The sequence below is a fragment of the Otolemur garnettii genome, unplaced genomic scaffold, assembly GCF_000181295.1.
Source record: "Otolemur garnettii isolate 467f Iridium unplaced genomic scaffold, OtoGar3 scaffold00003, whole genome shotgun sequence".
NCBI lineage: Eukaryota > Metazoa > Chordata > Mammalia > Primates > Galagidae > Otolemur > Otolemur garnettii.
In genome coordinates this window covers 35,775,456-35,791,559 of record NW_003852398.1, presented here as the reverse complement: position 1 = coordinate 35,791,559, position 16,104 = coordinate 35,775,456, and the positions used below count along the sequence as shown (strand labels likewise).

At 47.1% G+C, this 16,104-nt stretch overlaps 1 protein-coding gene across 1 annotated transcript in view; it reads left to right on the top strand.

The window, feature by feature from the left end:
- The first annotated feature begins 9,829 nt into the window (after positions 1-9,829).
- CYSTM1 (cysteine rich transmembrane module containing 1) overlaps positions 9,830-16,104 on the top strand; it is a 78,695-nt gene continuing 72,420 nt past the window's right edge. Inside the window, exon 1 of the mRNA XM_012808834.2 lies at positions 9,830-9,911. The gene's annotated coding sequence lies outside the window, so the exon portion shown is untranslated. The remainder of the gene's footprint in view (positions 9,912-16,104) is intronic.

Here is a 16,104-nt window from a genome sequence, read left to right as displayed (position 1 = left end):
AGGGATCTACTCCAAACCCAGAGCAAGCCCTACTCCCTCTTCCTTCAGTTCTCCATGTGTGTCTGAGACTTTGTGGCTCTGCAAAGGCAAGGAGTGGCCTGAAGTCCAGAGTTTCACATGACCTAAAGACTCATAGGTCCAAAGAAAGGCACTTGTTGGAGCCCTGGTCCCAGTCCCCATTCTCAGGAGGTTCTGGAAATGAAGGTGGGTGAACAGCTCTGTGAACATGGCTTTTGGCTTAGACTCCTACCCTGCTGCCATCTTGGGTCTTCCTCCCACTTTCTCATAGGTGAGTACATAAAAGAAGTTGCTCCCACAGAGCTCCCCCATTCAATCAAACCTGCCTGGAAGAGAACCTCCAGTCAGCCCATCCAACGCTCTGACCTCCCACTCTCTTCCCATTAGCATTGCCCTTCCCCTTTCTCAGCCCTCCTGGAGACCCCTTGTTCCCAGGAGAGATACTTAGAGGAGAAAGCCACATCCTCACTGCCTCAAAGGTGGGAAGGGATAGAAACAAGAGTTTCATTAACACATCTGCTAAAGCTCCTCTTGGCCCACTTTTATCTCAGTCTTCTATCCCACACAATTTAGTGGGTCCCTACTTTGTGTTAAGCACTAGGCCAGAGATTGGGAATACAAAAATAAACAAGAAGCAGTCCCTACTCACCCAGAGCTCATAGTGTCTAATGGAGCAATTTATTCTTTAATTCTTTCATTCACTAAATATATATTGAACACCTACTGTGTGCCAGGCCCTGGGGAGTGCCAAGTGCTAGGGAGATAGCAATGAAGACAAGCATAGCCCCTGCCGTCCTCATAGTACCACCCTATAGACACGGTCTATGGGGAACACAGCCTTTAGGCAAAACTTCTGGCAAGTAGAGAATTATAAACCATAATAAGGAGAATCATGAGATACTTTGAGCACCTGTAAAAAGGATGAAGAGAAGCAGAGACCAGTTTGGTGAGGGAGTGGACCAGTGGTACAGGACCTGGACACATACCTTGCAGAACCTAGTTTGGTCCTTATTTTCCTCCTGAAATGTAACCAAGAAGCCCCCTCCCTATAGCCTATCTCTTATCCCCCACACCCAGGAAATCTGCCAGCCCCTCGGCATGGGCCCCTCCTTCTCTGAGGATGCCAGGCACCTTTCCTTGCTGCCTGTTGATTGGTGGCAGGAGGCCACAGTGCCCCGTGTGGTCACTAACTGAAGTTTCAGGCCAGCTGAGGGGTGGAGTTTCAGGCCATGCAGCAACTGTGTCCCAGCCTTCTGCTATCCATCAGCCATTGGAGGAGGAGGAGCTGGGATTGGGGCGTTTAATAAAAGAACTCCAAGGAGAGGAGCAATGAGGTTTGGCACGTTGACATTTGCATGCATGGGTACACACACACACACAGCCTCCATGCCAGTGGTTCCCTGGCCTTCTCATTTTCAAGATCTGGCTAGGATAAATCCCCAACCCCCATCTCTCAGAAAGTGGCAGGACCTGGGCAGCAGAGCTCCAGGCCTGGGACCCATCCAAACAAACAGTCATTCCAGATGCCTGGTCCCGCTTGGCTTTGGCTTCTTTTCCACTCCACACTCTGGCCTGGATCTGGGTGAGACAAGCAGCCCTACTTCCAGGTCAGGACTGTACCACCCAGGCAGCCAGAAGGCCTCCCCTGGGAACACCAGAACTTAGGCAAGAGGCAGACACTCCAAGGCCCAGCCCACCACAAACTGGTTCAGAGAAGGCTGGGGATCCCTTTGCTTTCCCTAAGCAAGGGTACAGGGCCCCTCAGCATGGCCTGCTTCTCACCAGGGCATCAACACGACCCATGACTAGTGGCTGTAGGAGGGGAAGGTGCTGTACAATGCAGGGAACTTGACCTAGGCCTCAGCCTTAAGAAGCAAGTGTGGCCAGGGCTACCAACTGGCTTAAATCCTTGGGTATAGCCTTTAGCTCATGCCTCTTTGTCTCACCAGGAGACAACTCCAGGGTGGTCTGCCTAGGAACGCTAGAGTCCCTCACGTACACACAAGTACCTATGTTAGTGTCACAGATTGTCCAGCAGCAGCTTACAGTAAATGAGGTACCTACAACCTCAGGCAGCTGTGGTCTCTGTGTTTTGCTTCCTTTTCTCTATGCATGTGGGTGAGACTGATGGGGTTGAAGCAGAAATTAATCCTCTGGTTGCTGACATAGTGAGGCCTGAGTATGGGACTTTGGAAAGTGCTTTGTATACCTGCTTTCCTCCTGTGGCCCCAGCCTTTGGAGATGTGGGTCTCTCAGCCTTGGGGCATTTAATAAAAGATTACTGTGGCCGGGTGCAGTGGCTCACACCTGTAATCCTAGCACGCTGGGAGACTGAGACAGATTGCCTGAGCTCAGAAGTACAGGGGTACAGGGCTCCTCAGCATGGCCAGCTTCTCACCAGGCAAGAATGAGACCTCGTCTCTAAAAACAGCCGGATGTTGTGGCAGATGCCTGTAGTCCCAGCTACTTGGGAGGCTGAGATAAAAGAATCGCTTAAGCCCAAGAGTTTGAGGTTGCTGTGAGCTGTGACACCATGGCACTCTACTAGGGGTGACAAAGTGAGACTCTCTCTCTCAAAAAAAAAAAATTATTAAAAGTTTAAACTCCTGCCCTTTTTCCATCCTCTGTAGGTCCTCCCAGGCCTTTGCTACCTGACCTTCATTGGGCATCCTGGCAACTTGAGTGGCTGTCATTTGATCTCTATTTTTATTTATTTTGTTTTTAATTTTATTTTAAAAAATATTTCAAATACAGACAACAGTTGCAAGAAGAGTACGGTGAAAAAAAAATAAAAAGCTCAGTGGGGGAAAAAAAAAACAAGGAACCTCTGCCAAATGCCCCACATTCAACTTGGCCACAAAATTGGTTTGGTTGCCCCTGAGAGCCTACTACAGACAAAGGGGCCCCCTTTTGCTACTGGTATCAATGCCCATGAGCTAGCTCTATGAATAAAAAAGTTTTTGAGAATCTTCTTTAGAAAGCTAGAAGCATGGCACTGAGCAAGAATGATCCTTGTTATTGCTTTCCTGGCCAGGTATTCGTTCCACCCCACTCCTTATGCTCTCTAGTTGTGTGAACAGCCCATGACCTCAAGGCTGGGCACTTGGTCCTTGGATAACAGGACTGCCTCCCTCCCAAGTTTCCTACATGTGGAAGATGCAGTGAGACCTACCTCCCCAAGCTTTGGGACATGGGAGAGGTAAGGATAGCAGCAGGTATTCCAGACAGGGGGTAGAGTGCAGAAGGGGACAGAAACCCCTACCTAAGAACCAGGTGGCTACCTCTTTCCTCTCCTGTGAGCTCACGGAGCACCTCTTTAAGGTATTATAAATGTTAAACAGATTCAGACTGTGAGCTGGACAGCATTAAAGTATTCTGGGTAGATGCTGGAACACAGCAAGGGACAGATAATAATAGTAATACTACCATGTACTGTTCATTAAATATATGCACTCTAAGCTAAATGCAAAATTTTTATTATATAATCCTTTAAAATTAATTATTTAATTTTATTTAATTATTTAATCCTTACAACTCTCTAAGAGATATGTGCTGTTATTCCCATTTTGTAGTTTAGGAAATGAGTCTCAGAGAAATGAAGTCACTTACCCAAGGTCACACACAGCTAGTTAGGATTAAAATTCAGGCATGTCTCTCTCCAGGGCTGACACTTTCCATCCCTCCTACATACCACCCCCCAAGACCCCTAAGCTAGGAGAGGGAGGAGCACTGAAGAGAAAGGGTGAGTACCATACTGGCCTCCACCCTCACCCACACAAATTGTCTTCCTTGCCTTGAGGACAGTGGCCCAAGGGTGGGCAGTGAGGCCTCCACATGTCAAGGTAAGGAAGTGCTGGCTTACCTACTCCTAGATTCTATAATGGCTGATGGCTGAGCTACAGAAGACACCTGGGCTTTCTGCCCCTGCTCCCCAGCATGGCCTAGGTGTGTGTGTGGGGGGGAAGCTCAGCAAGTCTTCCTGGAGGAGAGCCCTAAAGACAAAGTAGAAAGGAGTGAGATGAGATAGGGTAATAGGGGAAGGCTTTTGGCAGAGGGGATGACATGAGCAGACCCTGGGGAGCCAGTGCTCTGTGAGGGCTGCTGAGAAATGGTGGGTGAGGTGGGCAGGGGCAAGAGGAGAGGCATCTGGGTGGGCAGGCCAGAAATCACAGTCCCTAAAAGACAGGACCTGTGGGTTTGCAAGACTGAGGAGCCTGGGAAAGCCAGACACGCTAACAATCTCCCTGCACCTGTGGACATCAATGGGCACTAGACTGGGAACATTCCAGCCTAATCACAGCTCAGATCTGTAAGCTCCAGAGGCTCCATGGGTAGGGTGCTCACCTGGGGTCTGGCTCTGCCTCCTCTCTCACCTGGCTTGATCTGAGTGAAGGCTTCCAGGTCATCAGGGATTTCTCAGACCTTCTGAAGGCTCAAGGCCCAGAGTTTTTCCTTTTCCAGCTTCTGGGAAATCTGGGTAGGGATGAAGGGGAGGAGGTGACACCACCTGTGGGAGAAGCAAAAAGATCCTGCCTCAGGACCAGGTCTTTGGGGGTGACCCTGGTCCTCCAGGGGCCCTTGCTTAGGCTGCCCACCTAAAAGTGCTGAAGGGCAGGATTTTAGCCCTAGCCCAAGCCTGCCTGGTGCCACTACCAGATCTAACTCTGGCCTGCACTCAGCAAAAGGGAAGGGCACAGGCCAGGATATGGAGCAACAGCCTCCAGACCTGGAAATGAGGGGTCAGTTGGCCAATTGACTGCAGATTCTGTTGTCATTTAATAGTTTTTCTTTACTAGTTAAAGCTTCCATTCTTTTCTTACATAAACAGCATCACACTCATTTTTTTTTTTGACACAGTCTCATTCTGTCACCCTGGATAGAGTGCTGTTGTGTCATAGCTCACAGCAACCTTAAACTCTTGAGCTCAAGTAATCCTCTTGCCTCGGCCTCCCAAGTACCTGTGACTACAGGCACCCACCACAATGTCTGGCTAGTTTTTTGTTTTGTTTTGTTTTTTAAGAGAGTCTCACTTTATTGCCCTTAGTGAATGCTATGGTGTCACAGCTCACAGCAACCTCCAGCTCTTGGGCTTAGGTGATTCTCTTGCCTCAGCCTCCCAAGTAGCTGGGATGACAGACACCCACCACAACGCCCAGCTATTTTATTTTTTTGGCCAGGGCCTGGTTTGAACCCGCCACTCTCAGTATACAGGGCCGGCACCCTACCCACTGAGCCACAAGGTGCTGCCCGTCTGGCTAGTTTTTTCAATTTTTAGTAGAGGCAGGAGTCTCGCTCTTGCTCAGGCTGGTCTCAAACTCCTGAGCTCAGACAATCCACCTGCCTTGGTCTCCCAGAATGCTAGGATTACAGATGTTGGCCACTGTGCCCAGTCAGCAGCATGCTCTTAAGGGAAGCTCTTTTCCGAAGGCGGCAGGAGAGTGTGGGGACAGATGTCTTAAATGCACTATCTAATGTTGTCAATTTCAACCTGAGATTAAAAACAGTCCGTTTCCCCTTGATACACTAGAGGATCTCCTCAATCTCCTCACCCCACCTCAGAGCCTCTTTTAACTTCTTTTTCTTTTCTTTTCTTTTTTTTTTTTTTTTTTGGCTGGGGCCAGGTTTGAACCTGTCACCTCCAGTATATGGGGCCAGCTCCCTACCTCCCCACTCCTTGAGCCACAGGAGCCGCCCCAGCACCCCTTTTCTCTTCCCTGCTCTGTGGTATAACTGGTCCTTGGCATTGACAAGACAAAAGTGAGATTAGGCAGAGAAGCAGTGAGAGGAAAAAGTCAGCTGCCTACAGCTAAGGGGTCTCCATCCCACTGCACAGGCCAGCCAGGATGCCCTGCATTCTGATAAGATAAGGGTGGGTTACTAGGGATTTAGTGGGAGATGGCAGCTCTCCCTTTTAAGACCTCTGAGCTTCCTATATTAGCCCCATGATCTCATGTCATTATTAGGAGGACCAAGGTCCCTAGCTGACCTGTCTGATCTCCCCCAGAAGAAGGCAAACTCTGTGTGCAGCTGTGTCTCAGAGCCTTCATCAGTAACAGTTAACAGCAGCCCTCACAGCAGCTAAGCAGAGCATTTGTCACACGCTTCTGTATGTCCATCGCTGTGCTCAGGTGTTTTTCGTTCATTATCTTTTTTAATCCAAACAAATCTCAGGAGAGTTTAATTAATCCCATTTAACGGACAACTGAGGCTCAGAGAAGTTAAATGACTTCCCAAGCTTGTGTGGTTTATAAGTAGATGGCAGAATCAGGATTCAAATCTGGTCTGACTGACTCCAGAGCCTGCAGAGGGTAGGCAAGCTGGGCTGACATGGCCCTTCCCTCACCAAGTCACTTCACCCTCAAGCCTAAAGCCTCCAGGGCAACCTCTCTGTACTCTGCAGCCCATCTCACCTTTTTTCTCAAACCCAGGTCTGCCCAGCCTCTAGGGCCCCTTCCAGAGTTGGAGAAGGAGCTGGAGGAACTCAGAAATATTCTGTTTCTCCCTTACCCTCACATATCCCCACCACATGACTGTTTAATTCCACTGTTTCACACACATACACATACACAAAAGAGGTATTCTTGGGTTTTCATGAGAGTGCAGGCAACAGAGCCCCCCCCCCCAATGCATGAAAAGGGGTGTGGACCCAGGTTTACAGATGGTGCATGGCCTGACCAGAGTCATCCCACACACATCAGAATAGTGATGGTCCTTTCTGTTATTTGGGATTCCTGCATTCTGGAGGGAGGAGAGGGGAGCTGTTCCAGCCCAAGATGGGTAAGGGAGGGGGCACCACAAACTCCTGGGGTAACAAGTGAGCAGAAATTTGCCACTCGGGTTGACAAGGAAGGCATGCCAGTGCTCTGTGGGTGGCCCTAGCACAGCTCCAAGACCCTAAGACTCCATGTCCACCTGCATCCTGTTCTCTACTCACCCCACTCTTGTCTGTTCTGACCCCACCAAAACTAGGGCACCTGGGATCAGTGGGAGCCCTGTCTGATTCCCACATTTAGAGAACGAGAATATGTACTCCACCTTTAATCCCAGAAAAATGTATGCCTATCCATTGAATCCATGAAAATATAATTTAATAGGACTCCAGTTCCTTCCCAGGCAGCCACTTATCTGTTCCCTCCCACACCTCCAGGAACACAGGCTGTGGAGTGAAAGAAACTTGCCAGTTTACAAGCAGACTCCCAGCTCCTCTGTTTTTATTTTTTTGTTGAGACAGAGTCTCACTGTGTCGCCCTGGGTAGAGTGCCGTGGCATCACAGCTCACAGCAACCTCAAACTCTAGGGCTTAAGCGATTCTCTTGCCTTAGCCTCTCAAGCAGCTGGGACTATAGGTGCCCGCCATTGCACCTGGCTATTTTTTGTTGCAGTTGTCATTGTTGTTAAGCTGGCCCGGGTCAGGTTTGAACCCACCACCTCTGGTGTATGTGGCTGGTGCAGTAACCACTGTGCTACAAGTGCCAAGCCTCCTCTGCTTTTAAACTATGGGATCCTAAACAAGTTACTTAGTCCCTCTGGGTTTCAGATTCCTCATCTCTGAACTGGCAGAATCTTTTTTAAAGTCAGTATTAATTTTATTATTGAAAACTTTGTAATTTGTGAATGCTTTATTCTCCTTGAGACAACAACAGTTTTTGGCAGAATCTTGTGATAAATGAGCTACTGAAAGAGTATGTAACAATAATAATAGTCAGGTACTGTGGCTTATTCCTCTAGCACTTTGGGAGGCCTACACAAGAGTTCAAAACCAGTCTGGGCAACATATCAAGCCCATATCTATTTAGAAAAAAATAAGCCAGAAGTGGAAGCACATGCCTATAGTTCCAGCTACTTGAGTTGAGAAGCTGAGGTAAAAGAATTACTTGAACTGAGGAATTCAAGGCTGAAGTAAGCTATGATCATGCTACTGCACTCCAGCCTTGGCAACAGAGCAAGACTCTGTCTCAAAAATAATATTAATGTTTATCAAGTGCCCATTTGTGCCAGGGTGTTTGACATACTATCTCACTAAGTCCCCCAAACCACCCTGTGAGGTTGGTGTTATTATTATTGCCCCTATTTTTTAGGCAAGAAAATTGAGGCTTAGGTTAAGTAATTTGCCAGAGGTGGCAAGCCACATAGCCATTCTTCCCCAGGGCTGGGGCTGAAACTGGGACCTGACATCCTGTGGGTATGTATCCAGGTGACTCAGTGAGGACAGCAGATCCCCAGAGGAACTTTTGTACTTGGAGCGTATCTGCTTTTAATCTTCCACCTGACTGCTCACCTGGCCCAAGAAGAGCCTGAGCGAGCCCATTGGGTCATCCCCAACACCCTGACTCTATAGTCCATCCTCTCAGCTGCAGCTGGTGTGTATGGGCACCTGGAGCCATAGGCATGCTCCCTATCCCACTTTGTTGTAACATCCTGGAATACTGACTTCAGGGTATGGCTCACTGCCCAGGGTCTCCCCATCCCAGGTCTGTTTGGACCTGTGGCATGTGGCAGGCTTCTTCTGGCCACCTCCCTGAAAGACTCTTCATTCTTCCCCAGACCTGGGGCTGAAACTGGAACCTGACATCCTGTGGGTATGTGTCCAGGTAACTCAGTGAGGGCAGCAGATCTCCGGAGGAACCTTTGTACTTGGAGTGTGTCTGCTCTTAATCTTCCACCTGACTGCTCACCTGGCACAAGAAGAGCCTGGGAGAGCCCATTGGATCATTGTAGCATTTCCCAAGAGTGGCTGCTTTAAAGGGGAGGAGGAGATGTTCTTGGACAGCTCCTCTTTCTCACCCTTCAGCCCCCAGCCCACAAGTCACCTTCAGGGAATGTCCCAGACCAGGCCCTGTTCCCTGTCACAGTTGAAATTAATGCAGTTTTTCTGTGTTGCTTTGCTCACCATCTCCTCACTCCCATGTGCTTCTTGTGAGCAGGGACAAGATAACTCTTCCTCAATACTGTCCCCAGGGCCTGGCACAGCATCTGACATGTGTATGTTAAACAAGTGAATGAACTGATAGGCTTGCCTGGGTCCTCAGTATCCCAAGGAGGCTGAGAGGCAGCAGAGGGTGTCCTTTTGGTAATTACAGCAGAGACAGATCTGACCTCTGACCATAGGATAAGACCTGCCACCAGGAAAGAGGAACAGGCCCCACCAGCCTCAGCTTCCTAAAACAGTTCATGAAAGAAACTAAACCAGGAAAACTGCCAAGGGACAGGTAGCAATAGAACTGTTCCTGGAGTCCCCTCACCTCTGCTGGTACCTACCTTGGACACTCAGACAGTGGCCTCAGTGAAAGTTCCTTCTCCAACAACAACAGCAGCAGCAGCAATAATAATGATGACTAATGTCCACTGAGTGCTTACTGTGTCTCAGACCCCATGCCAATCACATTCCATGCATTCTCTCTCAGAACCCTCATTGGCCTTAGTAGATAGAGGCCATGTTTATTCCCATTTTACAGATGAAGAGACTGAAGCTCAGATAGATTGGTATGTGCAACACTGCCCAGCACATGAAGGGGAAGTGAGCTTGTGAAACCAGGTGGTCAGAACCCAGATGTCTTAACCCCAAAGATCCTCTGCCTCTGGGGTATGCCTCTCTAACTAATGTGAAGAAGGAAAAACTACAGCCAGCTCAGAGGGAGAACCACTGGCGGGGTGAGGGCGCAGAAAAGGCCTTTCAGAGATGACATTTATATACTAACACAACCCATCAGCCAGTCGAGTAATCCAAACCAGAGAGGCTGTCAGGGTTCCACCTGCTGTGACTTGCGCAGTAAAAAGATTTCCCCGTGGTTTTCCCCTCCAGCAAGGAAAAGCGCTGCAGTACACGGCCATTTTGACGTTTGCTGAGCGAAGAGCCCCTAAGATTCCAGATCCCAGTGACCTCGGAGTAAAGGGTAAGGGAAAGTATAACCTGCCTTGAGTTTGTTTCTCTTGGATCAAACAAGAGGGCAGAGTTCCCCCACGCCCTGATCAGAGCGTGAGCAGCTGGGCCCTTGCCGCCTTCTCCGCCCTCGGAAATGTGGTGCTCTGCCGCCACCTGGTGGACGTAACAGGCAATGCAGGGTGGCCCAGCCTCCCGCGTCTGGGGTAGGATCCAGAAAGTGGCTACGTTCAGGCAGAGGCTAATAAGGTGGCAATAGGTTTCGGCGACTTCCTGGCAGGGAGCCGGGATGGGGAGAAGGAACAAGGGTGGATAGGGAACTGCTGCTTGAAAGTCAACTGACTGAAGAACCACAATGGCCCTATTGTGTCCGGGGCCTTGACCTTGATTTCCTGCCACTCTCATCTCCGGAGTGGCATCACCCGAGTTTGATTGGCCGGGAGTCCGCTCCGCGACAGTGGGCGGGCTCCAGGGCTGGACACTGGCAATCGGCACCCCTAAGGCCAAGACGCTCTGGTCCAGTACCCTAGGAAATCCAGAGAAGGGGGACGGGGCAAGGGACCGACGCTTCTCCAGTCATTTCCTCCTTTCTCTCGACCACAGCAGTTGTGGGGGCAGGCACGGGGGCGCTTTTCAAAAGGCACTCTGTGCAGCCTTGTGGTTAAGGCCTGGGATCAACAATCTGTGAGATGAGACTGTTAGTTCTGGTATTCTTGGACACAGTGTCTAGGACCACCCCTCTATTGAAAAAAACTGCATGTGTTAGTGAGGTTACCTGAGAGAATCGGAGTGCTTAGCACTTGGCATAGTGTCTGCTATTATTGTTATCATCATTGCCATCCTTATTGTAATTATCTTTGGGCCCCAGACCTAATGCTGGATAGACACCTTTCTTCCCTCCACAACCTGCCTGCTCTTCCCTTCCCCCTTCTCCCTCTGATAAAACAGACTGTGATAAAAATCTGTGTTCCCTAATGCCTTTGTTTTTTTAAAAGCTTGAAAGCGCATCTGGTGTTTTCTGCATATTCTCCCCTTCCCTCCTGTATTTGACCTAGTTGCAACCACCCATCCCATTGCAGAGAATAGTTCTATTCTCTGCCAGAGAAAGAGATGTCCATGGCCAGGATGGTGCTGCTGGACCCACAATAACTCTACATAAAGGCTGTTCCTGGGTTGGGCAAGGGGTAGGGCTAATGGTTGAAAGGGATGGGGAGGGCTCTACAAGCAGCCAAATGGTGGAGCAGGTAGATGCAGAGTCTGCCATCAGATCACCCCAGGGCAAATCACCTCACTGCTCTTAGCCTCAGCTTCCTAACCTCCTGAATTCAAGTGCTGTGAAGACAGTATGGTACTTCTAAAAGGGACCTGGGGCTGAGAAATCTCCTATTAAATGGTAATTTTAGTTGTTGCAAAGCAAATTGTTATATTTATTTAACATTTTAAATTTTCAGAGAAAATTACCTTTTTTCTTTTTTTTTGTAGCCGACAGAGTCTCACCCTCGGTAGGGTAGAGTGCCATGGAGTCACCCAGCTCACAGCAACCTCCAACTCCTGGCCTTAGGCGATTCTCTTCCCTCAGCCTCCCGAGTAGCTGGGACCACAGGTGCCCACCCAGCGCCCCACTATTTTTTGTTGCAGTTTGGCCGGGGCCAGGTTTGAACCCGCCACGCTCGGTATATGGGGTTGGCGCCCTACCTACTGAGCAACAGGTGCCGCCCGGAAATTACCTTTCTTGTTGTTGTTGTTAAATGAGCTAGTTTTTACAACATGGAGAAGGAAGTTTGGTTTTGACTTACAAGTCTCGGGAGAATGGTAGACAACTTTAGCTGGGCCTCTATTGAAGCATCCAAGTGCCATTTCCTGCTATTGCTGTCCTTACGATCACTCACAGAGCTCCTTCCAAATTGTTTGCATTTTGCCGTATTTTAAAATGATGTCTCTCTGTGTTTATATATAAAAATAATACATAAGTATATATTTGCTGAACCACAAGTTGTAGACATTTTGACACTGTATCTCTAAAATGCATCATATGCCATCTAAGAATGTGGACATGGGATAAGCATGCATTATCACACCTAAAAAAGTTGACAGTAATTCCCACATGTCATCTAATACACATCCATTTGCAGATTTTCCCAATTAAAAGAAAAGGTCTTTTGTAGCCTTTAACCCACCTGCTAGAGTTTTATTTCTAAACTATATTTTGAAATAATCATCATAGACTCACAGGAAATTGCAAAAATAACAGCATCTGTAAGCTTCTTCCGGCTCCCCACAATGGTGACATCCTATATAGAGCTGTAGTGTTCTATCAAAACCAGAAAATTGACATTGGTACTTTACTACTAACTAGACTGCAGACCTTATTTAGTTTCCACCTGCATTCATTTGTAGGTATTGGTGTGCACTTTTATCTCATATATAGATTCATGTAACTACCACCACAGGATAGATAGCTGTTACGTCACTACAAAAGAACTCTAGGCTCAGGTCACCAGTTTCTACTCACATCTATTCCCACTTCATGCCTCCATGTACCCATCCTATCCCCTGGCAACCACTAATCTGTTCTCTACTTCTGTAGTTTTGTCATTTTGAGACTTTTACATACATGAAATCATACAGTAAGTGATGCTTTGATATTGAGTTTTTCCACTAAGCATACTGCCTTTGAGGTCCCTTCAAGGTTGTTGCATGTATTATCAAGTCTTTTTTTTTTTATTTTGAGACAGAATCTCACTATGTCACCCTTGGCAAAGTGCCGTGACATCACAGCTCACAGCAACCTCAAACTCTTGGGCTTATGTGATTCTCTTGCCTCTGCCTCCGGAGTAGCTGGTACTACAGGTGCCCACCACAACACCTGGCTATTTTTGTTGCAGTTGTCATTGTTGTTTAGCTGGCCCAGGCTGGGATTGAACCCGCCACCCTCAGTGTATGTGGCTGGCGCCATAACCACTATGTTATGGGTGCCGAGCCAGTCATTCCTTTGTATTCCTTTTAATAATATATGGATTTACCAAAATTTAGCCGTTTTCCAGTTGAAAGATAATTGAATTGTTTACAGTTTTTGACAGTTATGAATAAAGTTACTGTAAACATTTGTGTACAGGTTTCTGTGTGAACATAAGTTTCATGTCACGTTGAGTAAATTCCTACAAGTGGGGTTGTTTGGGTGCATAGTGCGTGTGTATTTACCTTTATGAGAAATGGCTAAATTCTTTTATACTGTCCCATTTTTGCATCCTCACCAGCAGTATCTGAGAGTTGCTCTGCATCCCTGCTAGTACTGGATAGTACTACTTTTTTATTCCTTTTTTCAAACTTTAGCCATACTTACAGGTATGTAATACATGTAGTACCCCACACAGCTATTAAAACATAAACAAGACTAAGTCAAAATCCTTCTTAAAAGCTTCCAGTGACTTCCCATTGCACTCAGAGTAAAATTCAAACTCATTTCCGAGGCCTGCCAGACCCTCCCTGCTGACCTCTTACACCTCTGCCTCTCTCTCTGCTCCAGCCACGACTTCCTCATTGTTTCTCTAACACCATAAGCTTGTTCCTCCCTGAAGACTTTTCCCTTGTGACATCTGGGCTAGAGTACCATGGTGACAGCCTAGCTCACTGCAACCTCACACTCCTGGGCTCAAGTGATCCTCCTGACTTGGCCTCTAGAGTAGCCGGGACTATAGGTGCCTGCCGCAATACCAGCCTTTTTTTTTTTTTAGTAGAAATGGGGTTTCAGGCTCAGCGCCTATGGCTCAGGTGGCTAAGGCGCCAGCCACATACACCTAAGGTGGCAAGTTCGAATCCGAGCCCGCCAAACAACAAATCACTGCAACCAAAAAAAAAAAAGCCGGGCGTTGTGGTGGGTGCCTGTGGTCCCAGCTACTTGGGAGCCTGAGGCAGGAGACTCTCTTGAGCCCAGGAGTCGGAGGTTGCTGTGAGCTGTGATGCTGCAGCACTCTACCCAGGGGGACAGCTTGAGGCTCTGTCTCCAAAAAAAAAAAAGAAATGGGGTTTCACTCTTGCTCAGGCTGGTCTTGAACTCCTGAGCTCAAGAAATCCACCTCCCTTGGCATCCCAGAGTGTGAGGATTATAGGTGTGAGCCACCACAACCAGCCAGGGCTTAACTTTTTGATGATGCTTCAATGACTATCTCCAGTGATAAACACAATGCTTGGCACACAGCTGGCACTGATAAGTATTTGTTGCATGAATGTGTATCAGAAACCTCTTGTGACCCTCCTCTCATCCTTTTGGCCTGCCTTGTACTCACTGTAGCAAGCAGGTGAGTACACCTACCCAAATGCTCTACACAGCTCAGCTCTTGCCTTCTGCCTGGGGCTTCTTACTTGTAACCTGGAAGTCTAAGGAAGTTAAATTTTCTAGGGCAACCCCTGGCCAATGGTGGTTGGAGTTGGTGGATATATGGTTCCTTCTCTGACACTCAGTGGACAATTTTGAGGTGCACTCTACACTTCTTCTCAACATATCCCAGCCAGATCCAGCCCCAGTTGCACACAGTGTTTACCAGGTGTCCTTAACACACCATGGTACTGGCTTTCTCTGCTTCCTAGTCCCTTATTTCAAAACTTAGGATCATGTCTTGATTTAACTTGTAAGCAAGTCTCTTCCCTGCTTTCTCTGCATGCAAAAGTAGTAGGAATGGCCTTAAATTAGAACAAATATATGGAATATATAGACTCATAGGGGAGACAAATACTAATTAGATAAAAGGAAATAAAATCTAAATAACTACAAGTTAGAAGGGATAGACTTTTCAACAAATGGTGTTGGAATAATTAAATATCCATATGAAATATAATGCATCTCAATCCTTATTTCACACCATACTCAAAATAGATCAAACAACTAATTTTTTTAAAATGAAAACTATAAAACTTCTAGAAGAAAAGGAGAAAGACTTCATAGCCTTAGAGTAGACAGAGATCACAGAATGAACATATTATAAAAAGACAGGATTAAGAAAATGAAAAGGTAAGCAATATACTAGGAGAAAGTTATACAATACATATTTTTGACAAAGAATTTATATCTAGAACATATTAAGAAATCATAATTATAATTCAATAAAAGACAACCAAATTAAAATATGAGCAAAAGGTTTTTTGTTTTTTTTTTGTTTTTTTTTTTGAGACAGAGCCTCAAGCTGTTGCCCTGGGTAGAGTGCTATGGCATCATAGCTCACAGCAACCTCCAACTCCTGGGTTCAAGTGATTCTCCTGCCTCTGCCTCCCAAGTAGCTGGGACTACAGGCACCTGCCACAACACCTGGCTATTTTTTGGTTGCAGCCATCATTTGGCGGGCCCAGGATGGATTCAAACCTGCCAGCTCAGGTGTATGTGCCTGGCACCTTAGCTGCTTCAGCCATAGGTGCTGAGCCAGAGCAAAAGATTTTAACAAATACTTCAAAAAGAAGATATGCAAATACCCAATAAGCACATAAAAGGTTGCTAAACATCATTAGGTATTAGGGAAGTATAAATTAAAACCACAATAAGAAAACATCATATGCCCATTAGAATGGCTAAACTTTAAAAGACTGGTAATAACAAGTGTTGGCAAGGATATGGAGCAATTGCAAGATTGGTGGCACAGTCATTTTTGGGAAAAGTTTGGTAGCTTCTTATAAGGTTAAACATACACTTACCATATGCCCAGCAATCTCCATTCTACATATTGCTATGGTTTGGGTGTGATTTGTCCCTGCCAAAACGCACATTGAAGTTTGCTTGGAGGTTCAGTGCACTAAGGAGGTGGGGCCTAGTGGAAGATGTTTGGGTTTGGGTAAATGGGTTTGGGTAGATGTCTGGGTAAAGCTTTAGAGCTAGATTGTCTAGGTAGTGAGTTCTTGCTTTCAAGAGACTAAATCCAATCAGGCCCAGTGTCTCACACCTGTAATCCTAGCACTCTGGGAGACCAAGGTGAGTAGATTGCTTGAGTTCAGAAGTTCAAGACCAGCCTGAACAAGAGCAAGATGTTATCTTTATTGCAAATAGAAAAAAAAAACTAGCCGGATGTTGTGGAGGGTGCCTGTAGTCCCAGCAACTCAGGAGAATGAGGCTACTCGGGATCCCTTGAGCCCAGGTGTTTGAGGTTGCTGTGTACTATGATGCTACAGCACTCTATCTAGGGTGACAGAGTGAGACTCTGTCTTTTTTTTTTTTTTTTTTT